We start from the raw sequence: 17,594 nt of genomic DNA on the forward strand, positions 1-17,594 counted from the left end.
CTCACTGATAAACGGCCTTGTGGACACCCCTGGCCCCTGGGAACCCACTGTTTGGGTGTCTTGTCCCTTGTTTTCCATGAAGCACTGGGATGACATGTACCTGCTGATGCTAGAGGCACAGGTTCTTATGTATCCTGTGTGCAAGTGTGCAGACACACACACCCTCTCACTCACCTGCTTTCCCTTCTTACTTACTTGACTTCTGTAGGGTTTGAAAAAAAAATTGATTCTATTTGGAGCCTAGGAGGTGCCAGTGAGGTTAGGAGCGCCTTAGCCAGGGGGTGCAAAGGGACCGGCCATCAATTGGTGTCACAACAACCCATCCATTAGGGCATCTGCCATCCAGGATGCTCTGCCTCTCTTGTGCTGAATGTGGCAGCGGCAGGACTGGCTCATCGCTGCCACCTGGGGTGGCCCAGCTGTCAGAGGGAGATTGGCCCATCTCCTCCTCTCCATTCTCCCTGGTTGTCAAAAGAGCCACCACTTGTGAGTCATGGGCCCATACCAAGCCTCTCAGGAAGCTCAAGGCTTAGTAGGGAGAATAGTGGAGTGCAAATTCTCCTCCTGACTAGGACCTGCTGAGTCACTTTGAAGCCTTGAACAAATTGCTTTTCCTTAAATAATTAATTATAACAGTTTTCATTTATTTAGTAGTTGACTGGATGGATGGTTCAGGGAATCAAGTCTCTGTCCCTAGCACCATGCTGCTTCTCCTCTTCCTTTAAGGGTCCTCATCCTGTCCTCAAAGCAATTCTGTGATAGTGATGGTAGTTTCCATTTTATAGATGACAATACTGAGGGACAGAGTTCTCTTGTCCTAATTGAGGGGAAAGGAGTGAATCCAGACTTCCAACTCCAAATCCCATATTCTTTCCAGTCCACATTTCCTGAGCTTTATTTTTTCATATGAAAGCTTGGGAAATACTTTTCTCCATTTCCTTTGGTTCCCAGAGCTTAAGTTGTACATGTCTTTCAAACTCTCAATTTCATTAAGCAGGACCCAGGGATCTGCTCTCCTCTGGCAGATCTAGAGGAACAACCCAGCCCTGGGCTGCCTGTAGCCTCCTTGCCCCTCCAAGGGGGACCTGCATCGAGCTCAGCCCTGTCATGGTCAGCCTGCTCTGTGAAATTCACCAAAGTCACCCTGCAGTGATTAGAAATTTAATAAATTACTGCTAGGTATGATGGTGCATGCCTGTAATACCAGCTGCTCAGGAGGCTGAGGCAGGAGGATCATGAATTCCAGAGCAGTCTGGGCAACTTAGTAAGACCCTATCTCAAAATAAAATCTAAAAAGGGATAGAGATGTAGTTTAGTGTGAGGCCCTGGGCTCAATCCCTAGTATTAAAAAAAAAGATTTAATAAACTACTAATTTTATTTATTGATTTATTTTTAGTTCTTTTATTGGTACATTTTAGGTATACAATTCATTTACATTTATCATTGGGTGTTTGTACCTGTACATGATGTATCTTGGTTCTTTTTTTTTCCTCCCATTACTTGTGCACCCTTCACCCCTTCCACCCTTCCCTATTTACATAGATTTCGTTTCCATTTTTTTTTTCTTTTCTCATAGTTTTTCCTTTCCCTCTTTTCCTTTCCCCTTGCCCTCCCTTCACTCCTTCATCTTTGGACCTTTTTTCCTATTTCAAATTATCAACTATTCATTTTAATAATTTTAACCCTTGTTTACACTATCAGTTTCTCACACTAATGAAACTATTCGTATTTACACATGTGTGTCCTATTTATTTCACTTAAGAGTATGGCCTCGATATGCATCCATTTAGCTATAAATGACTCTAGTTTTTCATTCTTTATGGCTGAGTAGTACTCCGTTTTATAAAAAAAAAACCCACATTTTCTTTATCCAATCTCCAGTTGATGGGCACTTGGGCTGCTTCCAAGCTTTAGCTATTACAAACTGTGCCACTATGAACATGGGTGCACATATATCACTGTGGTATGATTCTTTTAATTCTTTTGGGAAGATACCCAGCAGGGGAATAGCTGGGTCAAATGGGACCTCTAGTCCTAGTTCTTTGAGGTATCTCCGTACTGACTTCCACAGTGGTTGCACCAGTCTGCACTCCCACCAGCAATGGAGAAGGGTACCTTTCTCCTCACACCCCCACCAGCATTTGTTATTGGTTGATTTCTTGATAGCAACCATTCTTTCTGGAGTGAGGTGGGATCTCAGTGTTGTTTTCATCTGCATCTCTAGAATGACGAGTGATGTTGAACTTTTTTTCATATATTTGTTTGCAGCTTTTACTTCCTTGTCTGAGAAATGTCTGTTCATTTCAGATGCCTATTTTTGAATTGAGTCTTTGAATTTGGGGGCCTGATTTTTTTCAGTTCTTTATATATTCTAGATAGTAGTCCTTTGTCTGAGGTACAGCTGCTAAAATTTTTTCCCCATATTGTAGGTTGTCTGTTAGCTCTGTTGGTGGTTTCTTTTGCAGTGCAGAAGCTTTTTAATACGATGAGATCCCAGTTGTTGATTCTCTCTGCTAGTTCCCATGCTGCTGAGGTTTTGTTCATGAAGTCTTTTCCTATGCCAATGTCTTCAAGAGTTCTACCTAACTTATCTTCCAGCAAGTTTAGTGTTTCTGTCAATATTTATATCTTTAATCCACTTTGATCTTAGTTTAGTGCATGGTGATAGGTATGGGTCTAGTTTCAATATTTGGCAGGTTGAAATCCAGTTTTTCTAACATCATTTATTAAATAGGCTATCTTTCCTCCAATGATGGTGGTTGGTTCCTTTGTCAAAGATGAGGTGGCTGAGCATGTCTGGAGTTGTTTCTGCATCTTCTAATCTATTCCACTGATCCTCAGGTCTGTTCCTTTGCCAGTACCATGCTGATTTTATCACAGTAGCTTTGTAGTATAGTTTCAAGTTGGGGATTGTGATACCCCCGGCCATGTCTCTGTTGCTTAGGATTGCTTTAGCTATTCTACGTCTCTTCTGGTTCCAAATGAATTTTTATATTGTTTTCTCTAGTTCTGTGAAGTATATTGTTGGAATTTCAATTGGCATTGCATTGAATCTGTATAGCAGTTTTAGAAGTATAGCCATTTTCACTATATTGGTTCTTCCTACCCAGGAGCAAGGGATGTCTTTCCATTTTCTTGTATCCTCTTTGATCTCTTTTTTCAGAGTGCTGTAGTTTTCAATGTAGAGGTCTTTTGCTTCCTTTGTTAGACTGATTCCTAGATATTTCATTTTTTGGCATGCTATTGTAAAAGGAATTGTTACCCTAATTTCTCTCTCAGTGATTCTGTTATTTGTGTACAAGAAGGCTGTTGTTTTTTGAGTGTTGATCTTGTATCCAGCTACTGTACTGAATCTGTCAATTAAGTCTAGAAGTCTTTTGGTAGAGTTTTTTGGATCTTCTATGTAAGGTATCATATCGTCAGCAAATAATGACAGTTTAACTTCTTCTTTTCCTATCTTTATTCCTTTTATTTCTTTCTCTTTTCTAATTACTGTGGCTAATGTTTCCAGAACTACATTGAACAGGAGTGGTGATAGTGGGCATCCTTGTCTTGTTCCTGATTTTAGCATGAAAGTTTTCAGTTTTTGACCATTTAGTATGATGTAGGCTGTTGGGTTTTCATAGATAGCCTTAATCAGATTAAGATAAAGACCTTCTATTCCAATTTTTTGTAGAGTATTTATTATGAATGGGTGCTGGATTTTGTTGAATGCTTTTTCTGCATCTATTGAGATGATCATATGGTTTTTGTCCTTGACTCTGGTAATATGGTGTATTACACTTATTGATTTACGAATGTTGAACCATCCTTGCATCCCTGGGATAAATCTGATTTGATCAGGGTGTATGATCTTCTTGATGACTCTCTGTATTCTGTTTGCCAGTATCTTGTTGACGATTTTTGCATCTATGTTCATTAGGGAGATTAGCCTGTATAAACTACTGATTTTTAAAAATGTATTGGAAAATTTCAAACTTCTCCAATGGTAGTAAGAATAGTTGATTCATGCTGATCTTATTTCCTCTTTACTACCTTCTTCCTATTTAAAACCTTCCTCCAGATTATTTTGAATTAAATCCTACATATCATTGCATGTATAGACATTCTAGTGTGTTTGTCTAAAAAATTAGAACTCATTTAAAAATACAACCTCAATGTCATAATCATACCTGAAAAATAATTACTCATTGGTGTCAAATATCTAGTCCATGTTCACATATCCTCAGTTGCCTTATAATTTCTAAATATTTGTGTGTATGTGAACTTCATTTTAAATGTTTATATTTGAGATGGATGATTGTGTCTCTTAGTGTAATTATCCTTCCCCTCAACCTTCTCTGATATTTTATTTATAACTTTATTGTTGATAACCAAGTCTTATTTCTATAAATATCTCATAATCTGGCATGTGCTGATTGCAGCCCCAGAGGCATGAAACATCAATTTTCTATAATTTTTATAAGTTAGTAGTTAGGTCAAGAGGAAACTAACAGCTTGCAGTGTAGATTTCATTTTGATCAAAACATCACCTAGCCAGGAACTCTCAGTAAGACATCGGACATAGCATACATCCTTGTAGGAAAAAAATAGGAAATTCACCAAAAAGCAGGCTGAGAGTGTATTTTAGAGTCTGTGTTCACATTTGACCTGTGTAGTAAATTGGCTATCAATACAAGAGAAGACAATGAGAATACAATACAATATCAATACAATGAGAAATGACCTAGTAAATAAGCATTTATTGAGCCCCTACTATGTATTATCATGATACTTGGTGTCGGGGATTCAAAAGCAAATAAGGCTTAGTTCTTGCCTAGGGATGCTTAGCCTCCAGTGAGGGATAAACCAATAAGTCAGGGATGGAGATGTATTGTAACAGTGCTGTGTGCACTGATTTACAGATGTTAAGGCTAATGAGAAGGCAGTGCACTCACTTTGACTGGGTCAGGTGAGGTTTCTTGGAGGAAGAGACTTTTTATGAAGGATAAGGTATGAACAGTTTTAGAACTAATTCTAAGTACAGCTTCCTACCTTTGGAAAAGTGGAGAGGAACTCAAAGTGGTGTAGCCTTATATTCATTTTTTAAGACGTAATTTGGGTTTTTGTTTTGGGGATTGAACTTGGGTCCTTGCGCTTGTGAGGCAGGAGGTGGAACCACTGGGCTAAGTCCCCAGCCCGAGTTTTGTTTTTGAGACAGGGTCTCACTATGTAGCCCAAGGTGGCCTTGAAGTTGCTATGTAGCCCAGGCTGCCTTTGAACTTGTGATCCTCCTGTCTGAGCCAAAGATTTTCAGTAAGATTCCAAGCAGAAGCTAGAAATCTCCACATAACTGGAAAGTCATTTGTCTAGAACTTTCATTCCTTTACTTTTCTGGCTCATCATCTGCCCCAGGTCTGAAACTACATTTCTTGGTTAAGGGGGAAGCTTACATCTTTCTTTTGCGAATTCTGGATCTTCTCATTGGACCGGCACCAAGTTCGTAGCTAACATTCTTCCAGACTCAGAATTTAAAAATAGAGGCGAAAGTGCACTGTGCCCACTGTGGAAGGACAACATACTCTGTTTTAATTCTTATTTGTTTATTTGCTTATTCTCTGTCCTCCATCCCCACCCTAAAGGTGCAGCCTCTCAAGAACAAGGACCTTGAGCATCTCCTCCATCACTCACATTTTGCTGCCCAAAGGAGAATGCCACAGAGCAAGTACTGTGTAGTTAATCAACATCTCATCTTTTTTTTTTTTTTTTTTTGGTACCGGGGATCGAACTCGGATCCTTGAGCTTATGAGGCAGGCACTGGAACCACTGAGCTAAATCCCTGGCCCTCAACATCTCATCTTTGTCCACTCCCTCTCCTTCTTAGGGTTTCCTTCTGAAAGTTTCCACATGAAAGTGTGTATGCCAGGGTGCTAGGATTTGGATGTGCCTCGTGTTTGGAACCTTTGGGCACCCAAGTGTTCATGCATTGGAAGTTTGGCCCCCAGGGTGGCATTGTTAAGAGGTAATAGGACCTTTAAGAGGTGGTGTCTCATGGGAGATCCTTAGGTCACTAGAGTTGTGCCTTGCAAGGGATTAAGGTTATTCTCATTGGACCTGAGTTCTGGAGAGAGTTGTCATAAGTACAAGTTCAGTCCCCAAACTGCTCTTTGGCTTCCTGTCTAGTGATGTGGCTTTTCATACCTGCACATGCTCCTGCCACACTGGTACCAGCTGCTGTGAGGTGATGTAAGTAAGAGGATGTGCAGCTGGTGCTCCTGCTGTTCAGGCTGACATCTCCAAATGATAAGCTAGTAAGTAAAGCACCTTTTTTTTTTTTTTTGAGACAGGGTCTCACTGTATAGCTTAGGCTTGACTTGACCTCATAATCTTCAGGCCTCAGCCACCTGAGTGCTGGGATTATAGTTGTGCACAACCATGCCCAGTGCCCTCTTTTCTAAGTAGCTTGCATCAGGTATTTTATTATAGCAATGAGAAACTGACTAATGCATCCATTTTATAGGCAGAAGTGGACTTATCACAATTATAATCAGACAGATCCCCATGGTAGTAACAGTACCCCACATGTTTCAGCACATTACAGTTGGCAAAGCCTTTCTTTCCTTATGGTCTTAGTTGACTTTGCATCAGCCTGTTAGAGTGAAACCTGACAGTGTTATCACTGTTTATCGAGCAGGAAAGCAAAGCTCACAGTGGTTGAATGAATTGCACGTGGTAAAGCTGAGGCAGGCAAAGCAGGCACTGAGACCACCAGGTCTACTTAGCACCAAGCTCTAGACCTTCCTCCTTTCTCTGTGCATGCACAATTAAGACAAAAAAGAAGGATGGTTTCATTCCAGCTCACTCCGAGAGCTCTCTGAGGAATTCCACCCCCAGCCATGTCCGTAAGTGATTTGGCCTCTCTTGGGGAATACAGTGTTTGGTGCTGCCTAAGTGCTCAGCAGAAAATCTGCCAGACAAAACCCAAGTGGGTCCTAGAGAGGCAGACTTATTCTCTGGTAAGCTGAGTCACGGCAGGGAAGATACGGACGCCATGAAGGAAAAACTTATATGTGTGGCTGAATATGGAAACAGCAGACTCGCGTCCAGTTCTTCAGTGAGGATGCCTGACACTGGGTCTCGGAGTTAGTTCTCCAACAATGCCAGGATGCTGTTGGCTGTGAAGGACGGATTTATAGGAAAGGTTGAAGTGGTGCTGAGATGGTCTCAAGTGTTAAGGAAACACCCATAAAGCTTGGGGCTGGATCTGTGCAGGGTGAGCAAGGCTGTTGGCCACAGTGCAGGGAAAGAACAGGCCCTGAGGAAAGCCCTGTGGCCCCTGCCTAGAGCTGGGTGGTAGGAATGTGAGTCTTGACTCCATCCAGCCACCAATGCCTGATTTAAGTAACAGTCCTGCCTTAGCTTCTTTTTCCCTATGTCTCCCCTTCCCCACCCCCACTCTCATGTGCCACCTGTTCTCAGACAAATCAAACAATCTCTCAGAGCCCTGCTGTTTTCTATGTAAAAGGAGGCCATTTCTATTCTTTTTAAATACCTGCAGGGAGGTGAGATGAAACAAATATAAATCATTGAAGGTTTATCATAAGCCACAATGAGGATAGATGGTTTGATACCATCACCTTTGATACCTAGAAATGTCTAATCAATACAATAAGTTCATTTTCAGATATGCAAAGGATGGGAATTTGTCACCTTTTGGGGGTCTCGCTTGATTCATATTCAGCAACAATGACTGATGCATGCCTTGCCCCTTGATCCCAACCAGCCCCTTGAGATGGTTCCTCACAGAGCTGGGCTTCCAGTGGGAGCTTTCATGCTCTTCTTCTGCAGAGGGAAAAGTTTTAGAGCAAGGAGGTTAGAGAAGAGGTGTGTTGTGTTGAAGGGATTTAATGGTTTGGATCTTTAATGTTCCCCAGTGGCCCATAGGCTAAAGGCTTGGTTGCCACTCTGTGATGCTGTTGGAGGTGGTAGAACCTTTAGGAGGTGGGCCTGGTGAAAGGAAGTTAAGTCACTGGGAGCATGGCCTTGAGGAGTGTTATTGGGACCCTGGGAGCTCTCTCTTTCTGTCTATCCTCTCTCCCCTCACCACCATGAGGTGAATAGGCCTCCTCTGCCATGCCCTCCTCCTGCTATGATGTACTGTGCCACACAAGTCCAAAGGAAGTGGGCCAAGTTACCATGGACTGAAACCTCTTAAACTATGAGCCACAATAAACCTTTCCTCCTTTCAGTTGATTTGCTTGGGTATGCTGTCACAGCCATGGAAAGCTGACACACAGAGGGTGGGTGAGAAGGAGCTATCCTATTATATTAGGTGTTTATGTGTGATTTTTTTCCCTTTTTAGCTGCTTCCTTATACTCATTTTACAGATGAGAATGTTAAGAATTTGCCCAGCATGACTCAGTTAGTAGATGGGACCAGTGTTCTACCCCAGAGGTGCTTGTGGCCCATCCGCATTCTTCCCCTGGACTCAGCATCTTACCACTTTAGCTCCTTCCCAGTGCTCCAGTGTCTCCAAACTGACAGAATTTGCCAAGTCATAAAGCCAACTCTAGCTCTCTTTTTCTCATTTAATTGCCTCATGTAAACAACTAATAATAATGATGTATATTCATGAATCTTATTTAATAGGTGGTATGTTAGCTTTCTATCACTATAACAAAATACCTGAGATAATAGACTTACAAGGAAAGAAAGGTTGTTTGGCTCATGGTTTCAGACAAATCAGTGCATGGTCCATTGGGCCTCTTCCTTTGGGCCTGTAGCAGCACAGTACACCATGTTGGGGGCCATGTAGTAGAGTAAGATGCTCACCTCATGGTGGCTGGGAAACTGAGAAGCAGGAAACGACCACAGTCCTAATATCCCCTTTAAAGGCATGCCCCCAGTGACCTAACTTCCTCCCACTAGTTCCCTGTGCCCAACACCTTGCAATACTACCCCATTTGTCACCAAGCCTTTAGCCTTTGGGGGACATTTCAGCTTCACAGTATAGCAGGTGGTCCCATTTTGGGTGCTGTACCTGGCTTCTGTAGGTCATAGAGGTCTGGGCCATGGGCATGACAGGGCCTGCCCTCACACATCTACTCATCTGGTTTTGAGAAATTCCACCCCCATCACTCATTGGCTGCTTGCTTCAGGAATAAGGGGAGCAGCTGAGGAACCTATGGTCTTGCCTGAGAAGTCAGCCATGTAGATCCCAAATTCATTAGAGCTCACCCTCTAGGATCCAGACACCAGGAGGGCCAAGGTGAGCTCTCTGTTATTTCTGATGGGCCTTTAAGTAGCTCCACAATTTAAAAGTAATATATATTTATTCTTAAAACTTTGGAAAAAATAGAAAAACACAAAGAAAAGTCAACAAATACATTGTATATAATTTCATATAAATTAAACAGAATTGGGGTTATTTTGTAGCAATTTGTTAACATGTTTTCTGTACCATGTTATTCCCCTGACATGATTTCTTATGCACTCCTACCCTGGCATTATATAATAACATTTAATCAGTGCCTTATTTTTGGAAATGTGGATCATTTTATTGAAATAAATACACTTACACATAAATTCCCATTTCCAGAACAGCACAATGGGATTAAAAGCCTTAGTATTCTTCTTTTATAAAATGGAGATATAGCCTAGGGATTTAGCTCAGTGGATCCGGTGCCTGGCTCGCAAGTGCAAGTTCCCGAGTTCGATCCCCAGTACCAAAAAAACCACACACAAAAAAATGGAGATATAATACCCATTCCAAAGGCCTATGATGAGGATTTTATAATTCATATAAAGTACTTAGCACATTGCTTTGCATACAATCAGCTCTACATGAACAATAGATACTTCTATTAGCTTCTTTTACATCTGATTTCTTTTTCTTTTCTTGGTACTGCAGATTGAATCCAGGTCTTTGCATAAGTGAAATCTTCTGCCAATGAACTATGTCCCTGGCCCCATATGTCTGTCTGTCTATCATTTATTGGCAAGGTCTTACTAAGTTGCCCAGGCTGGCCTCAAACTTGAAATCCTACCTCAGCATCCTCCTCAGCTGAGATTCTAAGCATGTGCCACCATGCTTGGCTTGTCTGATTATTTTCTCATGTGAAATACTGAGAAGTAGAATTACATTCTTATGGCTTGTGAAGGGTGTTTGGTTTAACTGTGTTAGTTGAATTGAAGGGCAGGTGAAACAGGAAGCTGCGGTGCTGTATCAGCTCGACCATTGCTTATGCCAGCTAGATAAGGCAGCTGCAGACTCAGGATGCAGGCTCTGCTGTTGTCCTGAGCATCCCCAGCTGAGACCTGGGCTCCAAGTGTGCTGCATCCCAGGTCCAGCAGCTGCTGAGGTTTACATATATATATTCTGAGAGCCAGGGAGAGACCTAAGCCTGCTCCTCCCTCTGAAACTCATGCCTGTCCCCTCAAGTCATCTCTATGCCTCCATGGTAACCATGATGGCTGAGGGTGGTGTGCTGGGTTCCACATAGTCATAGCTGCCACTGGGAGAGGATTCACCTTGGGTGTGATACTGGGCAGAGTCATCTTGCTCTCTGCTATGTGCCACTACAATGGTAGGGTTCCAGAGTGAAAGGCAGCTTGGCAATCACTGGGCATTGACCTGATCCCTCCCTTCCGTGGAAGGCTGAAGCTGAGCACATTTAAACAATTTACCCAAAACCGTGAAATAATTAAGTGGCAAAGCCAGAACCAAACCCCAGGTCTTCCAGTTTCCTCCCACTGCAGGATTTTTCCCCCTGGACCAGGCTCATTTCCAGCAGAGGAAAGGTCACAGTTAACTTGTTGTCCAGATACATTTGCCTCTCTTTCTTCAAAACAAGGTGTTTCTCCTGAGAGGTTCATCACTGGAAAAATGAAACCACATGGCTGTGTGTCCCTGGGCCTCTTCCGGGCTTTTTCTGCAGAGCATTCTGGAAACACCATCAGGAAGCAAGATGTAGGGCCTGGGGTGTGGTTCAGGGATAGAGGGCTTGCTTAGCATGCACAAGGTCCCAGGTTCAAGCCGCAGCCTCAGCAAAACACAAGAAAGAAAGAAAGGAAACAGGAAGGAAACTTTACAAGGTGGCTCTTATGTTTTTTTTCTCCTTCCAAATTTCATACTAGTGTTTAAAGCTGGTTTTTGTACAATAAAGTTGCTCTTCTAGACAGAAACTTTGCAGTCAAGGAAGCTGCGTTTCTCTTCCTTGGGTGCAGACTGGAGGAAACTGGCCTTTGTTTTCGTGCATGCTTTCAACACAGCACTTCAAGTGAAGAAAGAGCAGCTATGACCCCTTTCCCCTTGCAGGTAACGCAGCCACAAGAACTATGCCAGTTTTCCTTCTCCCTCGGGTGCTGCTGGACGCTTGCATAGCTCCTTAGTCAATTTAAGTCTTAGGATCTTTATGAAAAAGTGCTTTTACTCTGCTTTTAAAGACACCAGTTCTGCTGTTGCTGTAACCACACACCATTTCAGGAGAATCCTCAAATGTCAAATTGTGGGTATTTTACAAATGAAACCGAGAGATTCCTGAAATCCATAAAAAGCCTTCTGCTGGGTGAGTGCAGAGCTCAGAATTTTGCCAGGTGCCACATGGCTTAAGCAAGAGCCCATGATGGCCATCAGTAGCAGGGTCCCATGCTTTGGGCAGGGTTTGCTTGGAGATTTAATTGTGCTCTCAGAGGGTTCAGTTAAACCAGGTATGCTGGTGTAATCAGAAGACTGAGGTGGGAGGATTAAAGGTTCAAGCCCAGGCTGGGGAAATTTAATGACTTAGAGACCTTACCTCAAAGAAAAAAATCAAAAGGGCAGGGATTCGGTGTAAAGGCCCTGGGTTCAAACCTCAGTCACACACACACACACACACACACACACACACACACACACACACACACTACAATCAGTGCTCCTCATCTATCCAAAATTTGGTTTCTGATCCTGAAGGAGGGCAGTGGGTCAGACAGCAAAAGGTCGCAGAACAGGCCAGGGGGTGGTTAAGTGCCCAGGAGGTTTTCCAAGCCTGATCCATGTCTTGCAGTGTAACCTTGGCCTTATGCCTGAATCTCCCTAAGCCCAGCTTGCCTCACCTGCACACTGGCATCAATAATAGCACCTTTCTTACAAAGGTTGGGACAATTAAGTGAGAAAATCTTCATACAGTACCCAGCAAATAGGAAACATTCTATGAATGTTAGCAATCAATTTAATATTTTTATATTTTTACTGACCTCAATTCTACGGGTTTTTGGAGTTGATAAACTAAGAAAGATGAAAAGAAAAATATTTTCTTACTAAATATTCATTCCTTTCTTTTAGGCAATATTTATTGGTTATTCACCATGTGGCAGGCATTCTCTAGACTTTGGGGACACAAAAAGATATGTTCAGAGTGTACTGAATCATAGCAACATAGATAACAAGGACTGTGCTGATGTGGGGTGAGCCTTACAATAAAAATGATATATGGGAGGGCTGGGGATTTAGCTCAGTGGCTTCACCGCCTGCTGTGCAAGCCCAAGGACCTGAGTTTGATCCCCAGTACCAAAAAAAAAAATTTTTTTTAAATGATATATGGGGGTATAATGAGAATGGGGGGAAGAATCACACTTGGCTTGGGGAATGAACCTGAGAGACTTCTCACTGGGAACATATGGGAGTTTGCGCAACGTCAAGGACATTTCTGTAAAGGTACAGTGTGCACAAACACCAAGAAAAGGGAAATGCAGCGCAAGTAGGGAGAAGCCAGAGATGCTTTCATTTAACACACATCCCTGGAGTGTGAGCTAATGCCAGATACTGATGCAGTGATGAGAAAAACATTTCCTACCCTCAAGCTTAGGGCCTGGTAGGAAGACAAAGGACAAGTAGAGTCACGGTTGTAATATGATGAGGATTACAGTCAAGGTACTAGTGTACTAGGCACACTGGAAAAGATCATTATTCCCAACCCAAAGCAACAAGGAGAAACCAGCAAAGGTAGAAGACACAACCTGAGACTTGGAGAATTAATAACCATTTACAGGAAGGTGACTGAGAGAAAGGAAAATTTCATAGAGCGCACAAAAGCATGGAGGGATGAATGAGCAGGGGTAACATAGAGGGGGAAAACAAGCCTGTAAGTGTGGCTCACATGAATAATGATCAGGCTGAGCTACGCATCCATCATTCATGATGTCCTAGGATCTGGGGAAGCAGTGTTGGCCTAATCAGAGGGTGGAGTAGGGAGTAAATGGGATGTTGGTGGAAAACAGGTCTGACTTGGGTGATATACAGACATGATGTTAGGAAAATAGTGACTCCCACAGTGAACAATTAATCCTTTTCCAATTCTGGTTACAAAATAGGAAGAGTCTCACTTCAGAGCTAGTGCATCTGTACTTTTTTTTTTTTTTTCATCTCTTTATCAGAAGGCGGTTGGCTTTAGGCTCAGAACACTGGCAGGCATGAGGATATAACTAGGTTTTGTGTTTTTTTTTTAACCATTGCTTGATTTCCAGAGTTTAGTTGTTTTGTTTTCATAGATATAGAACTTAGTGCTTAGCCTGTACTTAATTTGGGGCAGCCTAAGGCATGCCATTCACTACTGATTTTTAAAATACAAAACCTTGCGTTTATTTCTTCCATCCACTCTTCCTTCCATCCATTCCTGTTGTCACTCAGTTCCAAGGTGCTTGGAAGGAGTTAGAAGCTCTGGCATTATCTGATTCGACCGTGTAAATGTTGAGTTTCTAGTACTGGAGCTAGTAGGCTGCTGAACATAAGCACCCCAGACCTCTGCAAACACAAAGTCCTCCCAACTTTATTTTGATACTGGTTCAGTGACTCCTGGGGATGCTCTAGATCCTATGTGGTCACTCCGTTATTCTTAAAGAGATGACAACCAGAGTCAGTGAGCACTGGCAAGTGTCAGATACTATCACCATCTCAGTATCTCTTGAGAGATTGCATGGTTTCTTTCCCACTTTTCATTTATTACTTTTATTCACTATTCACCCGCATTTATGCATGTCATGTTTTATGATCCTTAGTGCATTGGATAAGCTGTATGGACTCTCATTTACACTGTACCTCCCACCCTGGAGGTCCGATGGTGCTCAGAAAAGACAAAGATTAGAACTATGTGCAGGATTTCTGCATCAGCCCACTGGTTCCTGCATCTCAGCCATACCAAAAGAAATTTTAAGTATTTATTTAGAGATGAATGTCATGGTATAGAGCTACTGAGACTTTACTATAGAGACAAAGTGAGTCTAAGGTTCCATCCAACTAAATAATTTTTAATTTCTTAATTCTAAATGGGCAGAATTTTAATCTTTTTTTTTTCTACCAGTGATCAAACTAAGGTCCTTGCACTTTCAAAGCAGGTGCGGCGCCACTGAGCTAAATCCCAAGCTCCAGATTTTAATCTTAATGGTGATTTTTACAGGGCACAGAGTCACTAAAGATACACAAGTACTTTAACTAGAGCCCAGAGTGAGGAATTTCCTTGTGTGTCCAAACTGCTGTCCAACCTTCATGGACCATGGTTAGTACCATAGCCACATCGGAGCAGCCTTGCAGGTGACTGTGCGGCTTCAGGCTTTCCATCTGTGCAGAAAGCAGCCTAGCTTTAGGGCGGCCAGCACTGTCAACAGACATTTCTCCTTATCTTGTTTTCTCATCAGTAGCAACATGCTGTCTGTTCAGGGTATGCGTGGGTGGGGGTTCCTTGTGCCCTGCCCTATGCTAGCTGTTAAAACAGGAGGGTGGCTTATTGTTTTTCAAGTAAAGATCAGGCCACCAGGAGTTGGAACCTCCAGTGGGTCACTGGACTAATTTGTTCATACCAAAGGAAAACAAGCTCTGCTCTTTTAGGGATACAGTAACAACCCACATAATAGCCATTTGGTTTTGAAGATTAGGGTTTGGGGAATGTTCGAATTTTTTGATTGACTGAGAAAGAGCTTTAGGATAGCTCTCAAAACATTTACATCACATTTTCAAACCCAAGTAGTTGGACTTTTCAAATCAAATACCAAGAATAGTAGCCTCCTCTCCCAGTGCAGAGAAGGAGGCTTCTGGGCTGCCATACCACCGCTCCCGGTGAAGAGGAGATGAGGTGTGTGCGCCAGCTCAGTGGCACCACCCCTGCCTCGAAAGCACAGGTTCTGAGTTCCATCACTGGTACAAAAAAAATAAACAATGAAATACTAGGACTCAATCAAACCCTGGAACAAATGAACTTAACAGATATTTACAGAGTGTTCCACCCCACAAAATCAGAATACACATTCTTTTCAGCTGCACATAGGTCATTCTCGACAATAGACCACATACTTGCTTGTAGAACACATTTAAGTAAGTGCAAAGGAATTGAAGTTATCACCTGCATATTATCAGACCATAGTGTGATGAAATTGGAGATCAGTAGCAAAAGAAACCACAAAAATTTCATAAACACATGGAAATTGAACAACACATTTCTGAATAACCAATTGGTCACAGAGGAAATTCAAAAAGAAATCAGACAATTCCTACAATTAAATGACAATGACAATACAACATATTGGAATCTATGGGACATAATGAAAGCAGTTTTACAAAGGAAATTCATAGCAGTGAATACTCATATTAGGAAAACCGTGAGCCCAATTAAACAACCTGATGCTGAACCTCAAGCTTCTACAAAAAGAAGAGCAAGACAAACCCAAACCTAATACAAGGGAGGAAATTATAAAGTGCAGAGCAGAAATCAATGCAATGGATACTAAGAGAACAATATAAAAAAATCAATGAAGCCAAGAATTGGTTCTTCAAAAGAATAAACAAAACTGACAAACCCATAGCCAACCTTATCAGGAAAAGGAAAGAAAAGGCCCAAATCCATGCAATTAGGAATGAAAAGGATGAAATTACAACAGACCCAGCAGAAGTCCAGAGGATCATCAGTACATACTTTGAGAACCTATATGCCAATAAGGTGGAAAACACAGAAGAAATGGACAGATTCCTGGGTACGTATGAATTACCGAAGTTGAACAAAGAAGACCTAAAAATTCTAAACAACCCAATATCAATCAATGACATTGAAAACATAATTAAAAACTTAACCAACCAAGGAAAGCTGGGTCCTGATGGCTTCACCACTGAATTCTACAAGACATTTAGAGAGAAAGTATTGCCACTACTGTTTAAACTATTCAACGAAATTGAAAGGGAAGCAATACTCCCCAATTCATTCCTGGAAGCAAGCATCAACTTGTTCCCCAAAGCAGAGAAAGACCCAACCAAAAAAGAGAACTATAGGCCAATTGCACTAATGAACATAGATGCAAAAATCCTTAATAAGATACTGGCAAATAGAATGCAGAAGATTATCAAGAAGATCATGTACCCTGACCAAGTAGAATTCATCCCAGGGATGCAGGGATGGTTCAACATACTCAAATCAATGAAAGTAATACACTATATCAATAGAGCCAAGGACAAAAACCATATGATTATCTCCATAGATGCCGAAAAAGCATTTGACAAAATCCAACATGCATTTATGATAAAAACCCTACAGAAAATTGGAATAGATGGTCTCTATCTCAATCTGATAAAAGTCATCTATGAAAAACCAACAGCCAGTATCACACTAAATGGTCAAAAACTGAAATCCTTCACACTGAAATCAGGAACAAGTCAAGGATGTCCACTATCACCACTCCTGTTCAATGTAGTTTTGGAAACATTAGCTACGGTAATTAGACAAGAGAAAGAAATAAAAGATAAAGATAGGAAATGAAGAAGTCAAATTGTCATTATTTGCAGATGACATGATGCTCTATATAGAAGACCCCAAGAACTCCACCCAAAGTCTTCTAGACTTAATAACCAAATTCAGTCAAGCAGCTGGTTACAAGGTCAACACACAAAAATCAATAGCTTTCCTCTATACAAACAACAGACTCACTCAGAGAGAAATAAGCCAAACAATTTCTTTCACAATAACATCCAAAAAACTGAAATAACCTAGGAATCAACCTAACAAAATAAATCAAAGACCTCTTCTCTGAAATCTATAGCACTCTGAAAAGAGACATTGAAGATGATGTCAGAAAATGGAAAGACATCCCCTGCTCCTGGGTAGGAAGGATTAATATAGTGAAAATGGCCATACTTCCAAAACTGCTATATCAATTAGATGCAATCCCAATTGAAATTTCAGCAGCGTACTTCATGGACCTTGAGAAAACAATTCTAAAGCTCATTTGGAACAAAAAGAGACCTAGAATAGCAGTAGAATAGCAAAAGCAATTCTAGGCAATAGACATGGCAGAGGGTATCACAATCCCCAACCTGCAACTATACTACAAAGCTACTGTGATAAAAACAGCATGGTACTGGCAAAGAAACAGACCTCAGGACCAGTGGAACAGATTAGAAGATGCAGAAACAACACCAGACACACTCAGCCATCTCATCTTCGATAAAGGAGCACAACACTCTCACTGGAGGAAAGATAGCCTCTTTAATAAATGGTGCTGGAAAAATTGGGTTTCAACTTGCCAAAGATTAAAACTAGACCTATATCTCTCACCATCCACTAAACTAAAATCAAAATGGATTAAAGATCTAAA

General features: G+C 41.6%; 1 protein-coding gene and 1 pseudogene across 5 annotated transcripts in view; both read left to right on the forward strand.

Moving 5' to 3' along the window:
• The window catches only part of Ubash3b (ubiquitin associated and SH3 domain containing B), a 158,196-nt gene that overhangs the window by 22,721 nt on the left and 117,881 nt on the right, over positions 1-17,594 (forward strand). The gene's annotated exons all lie outside the window — the stretch shown is intronic.
• The window catches only part of LOC147827804 (mitochondrial import inner membrane translocase subunit TIM14 pseudogene), a 53,963-nt pseudogene that overhangs the window by 22,286 nt on the left and 14,083 nt on the right, over positions 1-17,594 (forward strand). Inside the window, exon 1 of the transcript XR_015451777.1 lies at positions 1-17,594. This exon is cut by the window's left edge and continues 22,286 nt beyond it; it is cut by the window's right edge and continues 14,083 nt beyond it. The product of XR_015451777.1 is annotated as a mitochondrial import inner membrane translocase subunit TIM14 pseudogene (transcript).

Source organism: Heterocephalus glaber, unplaced genomic scaffold (assembly GCF_053883595.1).
Source record: "Heterocephalus glaber isolate CG9 unplaced genomic scaffold, H.glaber_assembly_v1.0 deba00001431, whole genome shotgun sequence".
In the NCBI taxonomy this organism is placed as follows: Eukaryota; Metazoa; Chordata; class Mammalia; order Rodentia; family Bathyergidae; genus Heterocephalus; species Heterocephalus glaber.